This window comes from Monodon monoceros, unplaced genomic scaffold (genome assembly GCF_005190385.1).
Source record: "Monodon monoceros isolate NGI ecotype Baffin Bay Population unplaced genomic scaffold, NGI_Narwhal_1 Super_Scaffold_16, whole genome shotgun sequence".
Taxonomy (NCBI): domain Eukaryota; kingdom Metazoa; phylum Chordata; class Mammalia; order Artiodactyla; family Monodontidae; genus Monodon; species Monodon monoceros.
Window position 1 is genome coordinate 84,783,576 of NW_021703772.1, and position 15,918 is coordinate 84,799,493.

Sequence of the window (15,918 nt, forward strand, 5' to 3'; positions counted from 1 at the left end):
CCTCAAGGGTTAAAAAGGGTTAGTAGGACACCTTTGAGTTATTACGATTTGACCATTTTCCTTGTGAGTAGAGACAGGCTGGGCCATTTCTTGGGCTCACCAAGGAAACAGATGATGAAAAAAAGTATAGGGAGGCCAGTGAAGATTTGTGAGCAAGACAAATTTTGTCAGGGTACAGGGAGGAGACCTAGGAAACTGTAGCATCTAATTTGATACACTTATAAGCCACAAACATGTCTGAATGACCAAGAGCCAGCTACCGCCACAAAATAACCAGGATAGGTTTGGAGTCAGCAGGGAAGAGCTGGGAAGAAGGCCAGGCCGATAATGAAAGGGGGCATTAAGGTACACGTTAAACTCTCCAAAGGGAAAAAAATAAGCAAAATTTCCAAGACACCCCTAATAAAAAGTTGAAGTATTAACATTTTTGCTAAAGCAGCAAAAATGGCAAATTTGATGGTTTCACTAAGTACATTATATTGCTTTTTTTCTTGACGTGGGGAGGTGGGAAAGCTTCACTGAGTAATAGTAAGTGAGAATGTAAGAGACTTTTCCAAAGTGGTACATCAACCAATTACTTGAAGTTTGAAGGGAGCAGTTTATTTTTCTGGCATTAAGAACTCAGCATATTTGGGGCTGGCATCCAATGGCTGAGTCCAGTTCCCTGAGCGACGTGGGATTCCAGATGGGAGAGAAGCTGTCTTATTTCGAGGAGTAAAGCTGCCATCAGAACCCAGGGAGCTTGAGCGAAATTTCAGACATCTGATTTTGTCAGAGTTCGGATTCCTCTCCTTTGAAATGCCCTGCCTTAATAAGCACTTTAACCCATTGTCAATCTTTCCAGCGAATATGTCTCCCTGTGATTGGGAAAATTAATGAACAGGCACTAGCTAATATAATTAAACCCAAACACTCCTGATTTCAGTATTAAGAAAAAGCCACTGCCCTGATTTTCTCTTGACAACACAAAAGTCTGGCCATCCCCAAACTGTTTAATTATTGAAACGAACGGTAACAGTACACTGGGTAGGGGCAGAGGTCGCTGAACAGTACTGCAAGTCAGAAGGCATGCAGGGCTGACAGAGGGCCTGCCGACGCCTTGGGCTGCAGCTCCAGACCCACACACTTTTTCTCAGGCAGCCAGCCTCTGATAGGTAGCTTGATAGCGGGACTAATTTGCTCGTATTCCAAAGGTCCAACGGTGCTTGCTTGTTTTAAGACAAGCCAAAGTATGCTCTGGTGAGCACCACGACATTGCAATTCCCATGCCCTACCACATTCCTCTTTCCGATCCCAGGCGTTTTTTTTTTTTTTTTTTTTTTTTTTTGTCTCCCTACGTGCTGTCCAGGATGTAGACAAAATGAATTCCAAGTGACCTATGTAGGGGTGGCTTTTTTTAGAAACAAACAGCAAATTAAGAAGGGGAAACAAAATCCTGTTCTCACTTTTTTTTTTGGAGGGGGTGTATATGTTTATTTTCTCAGAAACATTTTCTGGCAGTGACAACAGAACTCAGTTCTACGAAAGTATCTTTCCCTCCCCTACCCACCCCCTAAATTTCAAAATACTAAATATTAACCCTCTATTTTGCTTAACTTCTTCTCTGCCTCTCAGATCTAATAGAACCTATATCTTTCTTTAAACAGTGATGTCCAATGTTCTATGATTCTAGAATAATCCCATCTCCTGGAAAGGAGGGATTTATTTTTTCTCTAGTATGTCATTAATAATATTTAAGGCTCTTACCAAAGATGATGGGGGGAATAAAGCTGGAAAATGTTACTAGATATATTAATATGAGATAAATCAGAGTAAAAGTGAGATTTTCAAATGTTATTATTTAATATTCAATATTATTATTTAATAATCAAGAAAAATTATAAAAACAAGTACATTCAATGGTTTGATAAAAAGAAAATTTCTAAACATTTTGTGTGCTCTGGATTACGAAAATTTTTTTTTTTAAAGAAAAAATAACTCTCAGAAGTAATGGAGTCTTTGGTAGAATCGGACACAAACTTGTTTCCAATCTTCCGATTTAACATGGTTCTCTTGGATGCTGCCCCTACCCCACTCCACTAGTAACAATGGACCCGTTATTTCTCTTACCTTACTAAAACTTGCTCTAAGGCTATGTAATGATAAAACTTTAAAGGGGCTTGGTAATCTTTTAATAATAGAATTTGAATATGTGGCCTCCTTTTAAGACTAGCAACGGTAATGGGAGGATTAGATATTGTCATATATGCATACCATTTTTATCCAAACTGAACACCCTTGAGAGTGAAAATGGAACAATTAATGATTGAACTGGGACAAGAGGCCTAAGCTAGAACTATTCCAGGTAAAATGGGACATGATATGTATTTATCTAAATATTTGATAGTAAAGAAATTCATGTTTAGACATATGGTACTGTCCCCTTATTCCAAGACCCCCATTGGATGCCTGAAACCACTGATAGTACCAAATCTTATTTACACTATGTTTTTTCCTATACATACATCCTTATGATAAAGTTAATTTATAAATTTGGCAGAGTAAGAGATTAACAATAACTAATAATAAAATAGAACAATTATAAAAATATACTGTAATAAAAGTTATGTGAATGTGGTCTCCCTCTCTCAAAATAGCTTATTGTACAAATTTAATGCCTTTTCCATTTTAACTAAGCACTTAGCCCACACTGTGGCCATAAATTTTGCAGTTTGGGGTGCAACAGCAAAACTAGTTCAAATTTATTTTTCTCTCTTCATAAGTTCGTGGATAGAAGATCTGTTCATTCCACAGATCTTAGCAACCTCAGCACACCATTCTTTTTCTTTCTTTGTTAGGTCAAGAACTTTCACCTTTTTGCTTAAAGGAAACACTTTACGGCTCCTCTTTGGCATATACTAGTTGCCAGCATCACTGCTTTGCACTCTGAGACCAATAAAATAAGGGTGACTTGAAAACAAGCACTGTGATACCAAAAAGGCTGACCTGATAACAGAGACGGCTACCAAGTGACTAATGGGGAATATGCTGGACCAAGGGATGATTCACCTCCTGAGTAGACAGAGCAGGAGGGCTCCAGATTTCACCATGCTACTCAGAAAATGCCACAATTTAAAACTATGAATGGTTTATTTCTGGAATTTTCCATTTAATATTTTCAAACTGGGTAACTAAAATGACAGAAAGCAAAACCTTGCATAAGGAGGGACTACTATACATTAGGTGACCGGATCTGCCATTTTCTTAGCCAGACTACTCCCTTTGCCTTTTTCACTTACAGCTCCCATCCCTTAAGCTGAACTCCTGGATAAACACTGCCAGCCTCCTAGGTTCTCAGCTCAAGCTTTGCCAGCACCAAATAGTCTCCAGTCTTCCCAGACAGACTTGCTGGGACCCAGTGAAATTTTAGTATCTGCAGGCCAGAGCGAGAGCTCTCTACCATCACTCAGCAGCCCCTCTGTCCTAGTCTAGCTGCCTAGGAGCCAAGAATCCCCATGTGAGAAAACTTCATGGATTATGCTTTGTTTCATGGGTGAAACAATAAGGACATGTGAAAATGTAGTAAGAATCTATTATAAACTGACTTAGTAGTACAAGAATTTAGTATCATGGGAAAAAAATCCTAAACTCCACAATATTATAGCGCAAAAACTTGGCACTGCCATGACGAATTTGGTTGTAGCTGCCTCCAGATACAGCTATGATAGCGAAGGTTCCTAGCAGTCCCTTTGGATAAATTTTGTGAAAATGTAAAGAATGGCTAGCAGTGGGTTTCAAACTTTAGTATTTATTATAAGAACCACCTGGGGTCCTTAGTTAAAATGGTTCCTGGGTTCCCTCCCCCTCAGCAGGTTTGATTAGATGCCTAAGAATCAACATTTTTAATAAGCCCATCAGGTGGTTTAGATATAAGGGGTCCATGCAAACAAAAGCACTGGTAAAGGCTTCATCTTTCTCAGTCATTCTCTTACCAATACACAAGATGCCAGGAGCCTGTAAGTAGCCTCTTCTGGTTGCCTAGAAGGCCTCATGTACTGGGAAGGATGTACAGACCTACCTAAGACTGGGAAAGAGACTCCCTCATTCCTATAAAAGTGGCATGGTGTGTGTCCTGAGAAAATAGACCAATTTGGGCATAGACTTAAAATTAAGAACTAAGCTCAGTCTCCAGAGAAATAATGTTAAGTATAGCCTAAACCCCATTCAAGAAGAAACCGGGAATCCCTTTATGATCTAGCCTTGGCAAAGAAAAGTTAAAATGTGGTTCAGCCACATCAGCGATGTACAGGAACAGACTGCAGGGAATACAGATGGAAATTACTGTTAGGGAAACAACTGAATTTTTCAAATAAGGTGAGTTTTCCTTGTTGGTTGTCTAATTTAACATTCCAATAGGAGAAGAAATCCAGCGTCTGAAAACTGTACTTACTCCATTCTTTAAATAGCATCACAGCTTTTTTCATTTCTCTCCACACTGTGTTTTGTTGTTTTTGTCTCGGCGACTTGAAGGCAGGGCCAGGGCTTGCACTGGGAGGCCTGTGGATTACAGGAAATAATGACCTGTATATATTTAGTTGTTCAAAGGAAATTAGAGCAGCCTGATTTTTATTATTCCCCATTGCCCCATGTTCTCTGGTGTAATAACTTGCCCTATTCTCTAATTTACTTTTACATCATCCAAAATGTATACCATTTAGCCCAGATTCTCCCATGACCAATCAGGACCTGCTGCTAGCTAGGTTAACAAAACCTTCCACGGAATGGGAAGCCATCCTAATGCAGGCCAGCCAAAGACACCAAAGAGCTGATCTTTCTGGAGAGTATGTGAACTGGAGAAAGTAATTTACCAACTTCTCCCCTTAGGTAGCCAGTGACCACTGTATACCCCTGCTATTGAATGTGACAGCTAACCTTTTCAGGACCGGTATCATTTTAGATTAACCTTCTTCTGTAAAAGTGTGTAGGCAATTTCCTTACATTAAGTTTTTAATTGTTAGTCTATCAGTGTATTTACAGTGGCACTGCATCTCTGTCCTGACTTTTGTTCTTTTTTCCCCAACTCTTACCACCAAGTTTGTATATTCTCTTTAATGTTAATATCCAAAATCTGAAATTCATCTGCTTGTATTTTTAATTTAGAGGAAGAAACTTTTCTGATTCGGATTTTTTTTTAAGAATTATGATTAGATATTTAAATTATGTTTTTATTGAGATTTTCTAGCACCTATCATCTGTATTTGCTAGAATACTGGGGGGAGGGAGGGCCATGGTGGGAAATATTTTCTTATTGGAGAGGAATATCATAATATCTTCAGAACATTTACAACTTATCAGCTTTTCTTTTCATTATAACTCTCTATATAGTTTACAGACACTTCAAGATGAAAGTAACATCTGAAAGGTAGGCAAAATTGATTTTTGTAGATTCCATGTGTTTTTTGGGGACATTTAATGAAGTTTTGTGGATCCTCTCAATTCTGTTACAATAGTTTAACTTGTATGCTCTTTAACTGCTAGGATTTGGCAGGGTAAAAATGAAGAGAAATAGTAAGTAGTTTTAATAATCATAACTTCTGAAAATCACTCCAACAGGATCATATTTTAAGAGCTCAATAAATGTGGCCTTTATAAACTTTTCTTCATCCCTCCCAAAACATTTCTTTTCAGTCTGGGCAGTTGCCTCATTATTAAATAGGGTCTCTATTCCAAAACAAACTCAAGTCACTCGTATTCATTTTACTTTAATTTTCTTCAGTCTCATATATTGTAAGATTAATTATTCATTTTGTTTTGTCCCCTCCCTGCCCCTTCTGAAACAGCAGAAATCCACCTCATTTTCCTACTTATAATTTCTTAAAAAGAACATTTTTCCTTTTTTAATACTTTCTCAAAGTTGATACCTCAGAATGTCCCTCACTTCTTCCTAAAATACTCCCAACTCTCCTAAAATATTAATCTCTGGTTCTGGTTCAAGACACAATTTTTATAACACTTGCTACTTTATAGTAACTTTAATGACGGAACGATACTTTATTATCAGAGTTTAGGTGGTTTCTTTTACCAAATCACCTGCCATGATCTAAAATCTAATCTTAGGTAACATGATGACTTGACTGGGTCTGTATTCAGAGGTTGCAGAAATTCTTTCTGGATTCTCTGGCTCATTAAACCTCCAAGGACTTTTGAGCTTCAGGCAAATCTGGGATATGAATAGTTTATACCTCAGTGTGTATTTAAATCAGCCAATGTTTGTTCTTTCCAGAAAGTTCACCAGGTAGGTGGCTGATGGTGGGGTCAGGGGTGAGGGAGGTGAATAGGGAATAATGTAGTGAAGCGGAAAAGAGAAATACTGATTGTTTTCTCTGCAGCAACAAAATTATTCAATTGCCAAATGTCAAGTGGAAAATATTTATTCTCATTGATTATATTCATTCCAAAATGATTCCATAGGGAATCATGAAAAAATCATGGCATGACAGATAATATATAGAATTATTTCTTTCAAGATAGAAATTTGTGTTTTTCCCTCCCCCTTTTTCTTGTAGGTTTATATACAGAATTTCAATTCTGTTCCATTTAGCTTTATGTTTGTCCTTATGCCAGTACCAAATGGTCTTGATTAATGTAGCTTTGTAGTAAGTTTTTTTTTTTTCACATCTTTATTGGAGTATAATTGCTTTACAATGTTGTGTTAGTTTTTGCTGTAAAACAAATTGAATCAGCTATTATGTATACATATATCCCCATATCCCCTCCCTCTTGAGCCTCCCTCCCACCCTCCCTATCCCACCCCTCATCACAAAGCATCGAGCTGATCTCCCTGTGCTATGCAGCAGCTTCCCACTAGCTATCTATTTTACATTTGGTAGTGTATATATGTCAATGCTACTCTCTCACTTCGTCCCAGCTTCCCCTTCCCCCCCTGTATCCTCAAGTCTGTTCTCTACATCTGCATCTTTATTCCTGCCCTGCCACTAGCTTCATCAATATCATTTTTTTTAGATTCCATATATATGTGTTAGCATACGGTATTTGTTTTTCTCTTTCTGACTTACTTCAGTCTGTATGACAGACTCTAGGTCCATCCACCTCATGTAGTAAGTTTTTAAAACAGGATGTGTGAGTCCTTCAACTTTGTTCTTCTTTTCCAAGATTGGTTTGACTATTCTGGGTCCCTTGAATGAATTTTAGCACCAGTTTGTAAAAAAAAACAACAACAAAACAACAACAACAAAAAAAAACCCAATTGGAATTCTGAGAAAGATTGTGTTGAATCTGTAGATCAATTTGGGGAGTATTGCCATCTTAACGATATGACATTTTCTGATCCATGAACATCAGATGTCTTCCCACTTATTTAAATGATTCTTAATTTCTTTCAACAATATTTGTTTAGTTTTAAGAGTATAAATTTTGTACTTCATTTGCTAAATTTATTTCTAAGTATTTTATTTTTTCTTGGATTTTTTTCTTAATTTGGTTTTCAGATTGTTCATTGCTATTGTATAAAATACAACAGAATTCTGTATTTTGGTCTTGTACCCTGAACCCTAGCTTAACTCATTTATTTGCTCTAAATATTTCAGTGGATTCTTTAGGATTTTCTATATTGAAGATAATTACTTCTGCAAATAGATAGTTTTAATTTTTCTTTTCCAATCAAGATGTCTTTTATTTCTTTTTCTTGCCTAATTACCCTTGCTAGAACTTCCAGCAAAATGTTAAATATAAGTGTCAAGAGTAACATCTTTGTCTTGTTCTTGATCTTAGGGAGAAAACATTTAGTCTTTCACCCTTAAGTATGATGTAGCGAGGCGTTTTTCATCAATGTCCTTCATCAAGTTAGGGAAGATCCCTTGGATGTCTAGTTTATTAAGTGCTTTTATCATGACAAAGTGTTGGACTTTGTCAAATGCTTTGTCTGCATCTATTGAGATGATCATGTAGTTTTTGTCCTTTATTCGATTGACATTGTGTATTCTATTATTGATTTTCAGATGTTAAGCCAACTTTGTATTCCTGGTATAAATCCCACTTGTTCCTGGTGTACAATCCTTTTTATATGTTACTGAATATGGTTTGCTAGTATCTTACTGATGAGTTTTTCATCTATATTGTTCTGTAGTTTACTTGTGATATCTTTGTCTAGTTCTGGTGTCAGAGTAATACTGGCCTCTTAGAATGAATTGGGAAGTGTTCTCTCCTATTCTAATTTATTGACGAGTTCATGAAGAACTGGTACTAATTCTTATTAAATGTTTGGTAGAATTTATTAGTGAAGCCACCTGGGTTTGGGATTTTCTTTGTAGGAAGGCTTTAAATTATTGATTCAGTCTTTTACTTGCTATATGTTGCTCCTAACTGTATTTTTGCAGTTCTAAAATGGAGGCATTATTGTCTTATTCGCAAAACCCAAAATTCATTGAAAAAGTGTCTTTGGTGGGTGTCATGTTGAGGGAGGATAAGGAGGAGAATTCCTCCAAATGAAGCAGCAAATAAGGAAGAGAAGAGACTTCCCTGGACTGAGGCAAGATGAGGAGTATCAGGTACTGTCGCATAGTACTGTGGATGGGTAACATGTTATGGAAGGGATGTGATGCAAGTAAAGACACTGGCCATGATGTTTGGTCTCCCAGAAACTCCAACTGCCTCTAGGGGCCCTGGGAGCTGCAGAGACACTAGACCTGAAGGTGCGTGTGTAGGCTGATACACATGGAGCCTCAACAGTACATACTGTATATAGCCTCAGCAACATATAATATAATGACTAATGGTTGGAGGAGTCCCCCCAAATTTTGGCTTTACCTAAAACCCATGGTAGAATAGGGGCTTTGTTGGATTGGAATTTATTTAAGGAAAATAAAAATAAGCATCTTAGTTTGTTGACTAAAATTTGTATCTGTTTCAGTGGGAAGCCGTTGGCATGCTTTACCTTCATAGTTCTCCAAAACAGACCAGCCAGGTCTGACCAGTCCTTCAGCAAAGCTGAGTTATCTAGAAATTCTTCTAGGATTTCAGTCCCCTTTGGTGTAACATAGAGAATATGTTCCCTAATTCTGGAGCCAGAGTGCCTGGGATTAATGCTTGATTCAGACACTTAGTTGTTGTAGGACCTCAGGTAGTCTGTCTGTACCTCAGTGTTTTAGTTTTTTAAATAGGGGTAATCTATAATACCTAATGTAGTATCAATACCTACCATGAAGAGTTATATGGCAATTAAGTGTTATTTATTCCTTAGCTGCTATTACATTGGATATTATTCCAGAAATAACTAGTTGAAGAACTAAATTCTATGTCATGTGTGATTCTTACTGGAATTGTTAAATACCCTCCCTTCTTCATCACTTTGACTTCTGATATGGCACCATCCTTGCAATCACCAATTGTCAACATATCAGTCATCTTTTATTTTTCCTTTTCCACATTTTTGAAAGATCTAGAGGTTCTTCTTTTACATTACTTTCATGGTCCTTTCCTTTTCTCCATTTCCTCTCCTTTATTCTCATGTTTTTTAACTCAAACTGTTTAGAAACCCCCTTCAGGGTTGCCTTTTTTCCTGTGAGCACTTTCTGAGTGCTTATATTCATCAAGCTTGGTACTGGTATTTTAAATCTATTATCTCCAATCTATTATGTCAGAGCCCTGCAGGATAAGTATCACCATACTCATTTTAGAAATGAGGAAACTAGTGAAGAAAGGTTTGCGGACCTACTCCAGTTCGCTCAGCTGATACATGGCATGTATAGCACACAGATTTAGTCTTCTTCTGAGTCTTAAGTCCATGTTACCTCTTATCCTTCAAGCTACTGCCAAAGTAATTTAGCTATAGTGCAGCTTTGATTATAACACACCCATAAAATAAAGCCTAAACCCTTAGCCTTAAAATGCAAAGCCTGCTATAATCAGGCCCAAATATACATCTCCAGCCCCTCTACTCATTGATCCTTCTCACACCCAGTACACTCCAATCAAAACCCAAGCATGTCACATACTTCCCTGCAAGGATGCCTTTGTCCATGCCTGTCCCTTCTGCTAGATCATTCTTCTACCCAGTATCACGTCCACCGTAAGTGCTTTAAATCTCAGATAATTGTAAAATCTCCCCTTCTGTACTCCCATAGTAGTTCGGATATAGCCACCTTATAACTCCCATCATTCTGCTTAATGTGGGAAAAATACCAGAGCGTCTGGGTTGGTGAACACATAGAGGTGCTGGGAGGCTTGACACAGCCTTCTGCATTTCCCACAGAGGAGGCAGCCCTAACATAGAACAAAGGGGTATCTTGCTACTTTTCTGCACAATCATCTATCATTTCAGTAAATCTGAATGACAGTGCCTGGCCTGAAGCTACCATCGGTGCAGTGTTTTGGGGCCCTAGTTCCATCCTGCCCATTTCATGGGCTTATATTAAGATGATGGGAGGCAAGAGCCTTAAAGAGACCATGGAAATTGCTATATTAAATGCCAACTGCATGGCGAAGTAACTAGAAAAACACTACAGATTTTTTTCAGGGTTCCAAGAGGTTATACAGCTCATGAATTTATTTGGACCCAAGACCCTTCAAAAAGTCTGCAAATATTGAGGCTGTAAGATGTGGCCAAGAGGTTCCAGGATTATGCTTCTGGAACCTGACAGTTGAACACCTTCCTCCTAACTCAGTCTTCTGGCTGGAGGCTGGGTGATGAACAATTCGGGATAAGACTTCCCTTCTCTGATGCCCTGTCTACATCATTCATCTGACTGTAGCAGCATTTGCAGGAGGGAGAGGAGGTGCTGTGAAGGTGGTGGTGATTAAAGTTACTACACAATACGTCCAAGTCATATTTTATCTCCAACCTTGACATCATTTTAATGTTTTATAGAGTGATTTCCTCACTTGCCCAAAGTTCATAATTGTCCAGATGCCTGACACATAATAGGCACTCAGCACATATGTGTTTAATAAATGAGAGAATGAATGAATAGCTAGTAGAAAACAACAATGCAAATGACAACACAAATTCTGAGTCCTAACCACACCTACTGAATCAGAATTTCCAGGGGAGAGGTCTAGTGATCTGTACACTTAACAAGCACACCCTGGATGAGTGTTATCATGCAAGTTTGGGGCATATCACCTTAGGACAGACGTTTCCAAACTTAATTACTTATCATAACTACCTGGTGAGTATTTAAGAATCATAGATTTCTGGGCCCTACTTTGGGCTTCCTGAATCAGGGTCTAAATATAGGAAGCTATGTTTCTAAAACAGCTCCTCAAATGGTTCCAGCTGTATGAGTCACTACAGCAGAATATGTTGTGCTGAATTAACTCAAAAATGGAACTGAGGTCAGGCTTAATGAATAATGAGATCAGCTTTGCTCTTTAAAGAAAAAACTCTCTTGTTTGGGTGACACAGGTGTATGCATTTGTCAGAACTCATCAAATGGTACACTTAAGATGTGTGCATTTCACTGTATGTAAATTTTATCACCAAAATATGTGAAAAGATATACTAGATATAAATTCTAGTAATGCCATGTGTGCTGTAGTGTTTAAGGATGAAGTATACTGATGGCTGGAATGTTCCTTGAAGTGCATCAAAAATCAAAGTGGATAGCTGAACAGATCAGGCAAACAAAGCATCATTATAGTATCTAGGTGGTGGGTGTTCACGCTATAGTCCTTTAAACTTACCTTTATAAGTTTGAAAAATTTTATAGTTAAATGTTGAGGGGCCAAAAATAATAAAGAAAAATAAATAAATACCAGAGAGAGGTGGGATTGAAAGGATATCAGGGGAAGAGAGTTTGAGGGAAAAGCTGAGATTTGACTGAGAAGAAGCCTTTCTGGACTCAGCTAAAGTAGACAAGTAAAGGAAAAACCAAGGATGATGAGGAAGACAATGGTAATAGAGAATAAAATTACATTGTTCTGAGAAAGGAACCAACTTGTCTCATTTTCCCACTCATTTGAACATATGCACCACGAGGCAAAGCGAAGGACATCGACATCGCCAGCTAAGAATTTTGGTAGCATAAGGTGCTTGGCTTCCATATGAAATTACTGGATTGGTGTGTTTTATACATTATTTCTGGATATTAATTCAGAATATTTTGTGTGAGAGTGCCTATCCAGAATTGAAGATATTCCCAGGAATTAAGAGGGAAGGAACAGGCTAGCAGTAGCCATATTCCATGTACTTAATTACTTGGACAGATTCATGGTGGAATATACTGATATGGATGTTACATGGTCATCTGTGAACACACTCTATTTTCCATCTTGGCCTAAAAGTACTGGAGTATGGAGAATGTGTCTGATCCACAATAACTAGCTTAGCACCTTTTCTATACTGGTGCAGGGTTCAGGATTATTTGGCAGTTTATAGAGGATTTAGAGCCTGGTATTATAAGGACCCACTAATGTTGAGTTAGGCAGGTGGAGGGGTGTTGAGTGTCTCTCCAAAATCATAAAGGGAGGCTCAGCATGCCTTGCGCTGGAGTTGGGTGTGGCATTGTATGTTTACAAGACTTTATGTGGACAGCTTAAGGTAGGGTTTTTCAAACTTGGCACTATTTACTTTCCAGGCCAGTTCATTCTTTGTTGTGTGGGCCAGTGCCCTGCCTTGTAGGATGTTTAACAGCATCTCTGGCCTCTACTCACCACATTCCAGTAGCATTCCTCCAGTTAGGACAATCAAAAATATCTCCAGATATTGCCAAATATCCCCAGTGGGGCAAAATTATGCCCAGTTGAGAACAACTGGCTTAAGGCAATGGGCCGAGACAAGCAACTCAGGAGATTTGAATCCCAAAACTCATATAAACTACCTGGATGAAATGTCACTTTGAAGGAGCTTCCCGAAGAAGGAAAATTCAGGTATCAAAGAAACCACCTGGGAGTAAAGTTTAGAAGAGAATGGTAGCAAGTGAAGCCTAGAGCAATTCCTTCCCCCAGCTAGCTTACAGCTACTGTAGCCACAACAAGTCTGTTTCTGCAGGACTTAGGAGATGGATGATTTCAGAAGGCCTGGCTGAGGTTAACACCTAGGAAAAAGAATTGCCCCTATGGAATACAGCCATACATATTTATGATGCATTCTTAGGACCAGGGCTTAAGACACAGTGAACTTGCTAAGAGATAGTCATAATGTAGCATCAAGGAAGCAAGGAGGGATGGGGTGGGATCTAAGCTAGTGGTACTCAGATGTCAAGGCAAAGCAGCACTCCTCTCTAGGTTCTAGGAGGACAGGTGTACAGAAAAGAGATGTAGAGAGGTATTATATCTGGCAAGAGCAAAGCCTGGTTCTCATTACCTTATAAAGAGAGAAGCCTGAGTGATGTCTGAGGAAAAAGCCAAGTTCTAGGAACTATGGCACCTCGAGTAAGATTGAACCTGAGATTTCATGTGACCGGAGGCACTGCAGGGTTTGAGGGACGAGCTAGATTCTGGACTCAACCCTCAAGCCCAGAGGTAAGCAGGAGATACCATGTCAAGGGTGAGATAAGCAGTGATGGTGATTCAGAATGGGTGGACTCACCCCTACGCAGTCCTATTAGCCTGGTAGAGTGAGTCAGGAGAGGCTAACACTCCCTCTCTGCCCCAAGAATCACGCCTTGGAAGGTTTTGCAATGACCTAGCTAAAACATTCAAGATATAACATTGTGTGAGGAGAAAAGGACACAAAACTGCATATGTGTATATGTGTGTGTGTGTGTGTGCGTATATATATATATATATATAGCACCTAGGAAACACCTTGGAAGGAAAGAATGCAGATACTCTAAGATGTAGGATAAGAGGGGGTCGTGTCTGATTGTTCTTTCTTCATACTTTTCTCTATCTTCTATGTTTTGGGTAATGAATATGAAATATTTTTATAGTCACTTTAGATATTCTAAAAAAAAATGAACTTCCTATCTCAAACCAGGATTGGCCTAGGAATCAGGAACAGTTGATTTGCTAAGTAGGACAAATATTAGGCCTTGTGAAAAAGCTTGAGGAAGACACGGCCTGAGGAAAGTGTGGGAAATGTGGAAAATGTGGTTTGCTCAATGGAAATGAACACACTCTTACATAAACTTAACAAAAATGTAGCATGCGTCATCAGAGTACTTTCTTCCTAACACACAAGTATTTTGTAGTTTTGTAATAGAAGGCAACGTGTTCTCTTTTCCCCTACCCTACCACCAACTGCTCTCTGGGAAAAAAATAAATCCTCAACTCTTTGGCCACAAGTAACTATATATTGGACTGTGGAGTACAGGGTTTGTTTGGAATGATGGATTGTTCGACAATAGAACACAATCGGACAAGACCAGCCATCAATCAGTTTAAATCAATGATAGACCTGGAGTGTGTTTTGTGCCATTTTCATTCATTCTAGTGCCCAGAGAGTTGCACGGAGAAACCTCATGACCTCACATGAGCAAAGAAAATGGCTTTTAAAGCTGTTTCTAGGCTCTATTCATCACTCATTCCTGGGTGAGATGCCAGGAAATAACTTTCATGTGTTTTTTCTTTCAACTCATCTTTCTCACCTCAAAATTTGGATGAAGTGTATGCATATAGACAAAAAAGGGAAAGAGAATCCACCTGAGTGGGCTAGATTTTCTGTCATGTGAATCAAATTTAGCCCTCAACTTCTGAAAAAAAAGTGTTCTTACTCATCAAACATTCTGCTCGGAATTCCCTCCTGTTTTTCTGGAAGGAAGTTGTGATTTAGTCATGATTTTCTCTGGGGTCATTTGGAGCAGCCCACTCTGGTCATCAGTGCATACTGGACATTGCTGTTATGTTCATTGGAGGACATCAGGCGCCTTCTCTGCTGGGCACAGGTACTTGCCCTTGTGACCCTCATGGCCCTAGTTATTCATGTGTAGAGCCCACCTTCAGAAGCCCTAAACCTCCTCTTTAGGGATACTGGCATCTCTCAGGGTTCGGAGTACTGATCACTGGAGGGGCTGAGGAGATAGTCTACTTCCTAGCCTTGAGAAGACTTCAAATACCCTGAAAACACCTCTTTTCTCCAGGCTGCCTTGTCACACAGCCTCATCAACTCAAAGCATTTGCTGAGCTCTGGTGCTCTCATGAATCCCCTCCAATGGTCCTGAAATGCAAGTCTTTTACCTCCTCATGGTCCCCTTTCCTTGTCCCAGAGGTGAATGGGAAAGTAATGGCGACTTAGCCCTTCAGAAACACTGGTGTTAACTCCACCAACTTAGGGTAAAGCTAGGGAAAGGACTGACAAAGCTAGCTTTTGTCTTATCTTATTACACGTATTTTCAATACAGAGGCTGGCTGGAATGAGTAACATTCTATTTCTTCCCATAACAAATGTACCCACTAAAAAAAGATTCTTTAGATTTCCCATCTCCCAGGGGAATACTCTACTATCTATGTTGTAATACTGTCTTATGAATGCATACTACACACAGACCTCTAGCATGATGTTGGTACGATTCTATTCAACAATGCAAACAATTCTGCGCATTGTTTAGAGTGTCAGGGTTCTATTAGTATATACACAATACTCAGTAAAAAGGTCAGTGGGATTGAAAGCTAGGGAAATAAAACACCAATAACACCTGGAATCTAAACACCTCAGGTTACAAGGCAAGCTGGAATAAGGGTAACTCACTGGCCTAAGAATCAAATCTCTGGTTTGACTCCAGATCACTTACTAGATAAAGAAGTACTGGCAAGGCATCAAGCCTCCCTTTTGAGCTTCAGATTCCCAGCATTTTGATGGAATGATTTTTGCTTTGGGGACTCTGTGTAGATTAAAAGCTATTTCTCTTACAACTGTATCAAATTCCCCTTTCCTCACTTATCTATGACAAAAATCTTGTCTTCAATGACAGTGATAGAATAAGAACACTGTCTTCATTATTTTTGTTGCTGCTTTTATAGAGGCCAAGACAAACATGAATA

The 15,918-nt window shown here is 38.8% G+C and overlaps 1 long non-coding RNA gene across 3 annotated transcripts in view; it reads right to left on the reverse strand.

Moving 5' to 3' along the window:
* The window catches only part of LOC114897022, a 409,238-nt gene that overhangs the window by 93,609 nt on the left and 299,711 nt on the right, over window positions 1-15,918 (reverse strand). For all 3 annotated transcript variants that reach the window (XR_003793981.1, XR_003793982.1, XR_003793980.1), the window contains one exon: window positions 4,430-4,536. This is a non-coding gene — a long non-coding RNA (uncharacterized LOC114897022). The remainder of the gene's footprint in view (window positions 1-4,429; window positions 4,537-15,918) is intronic.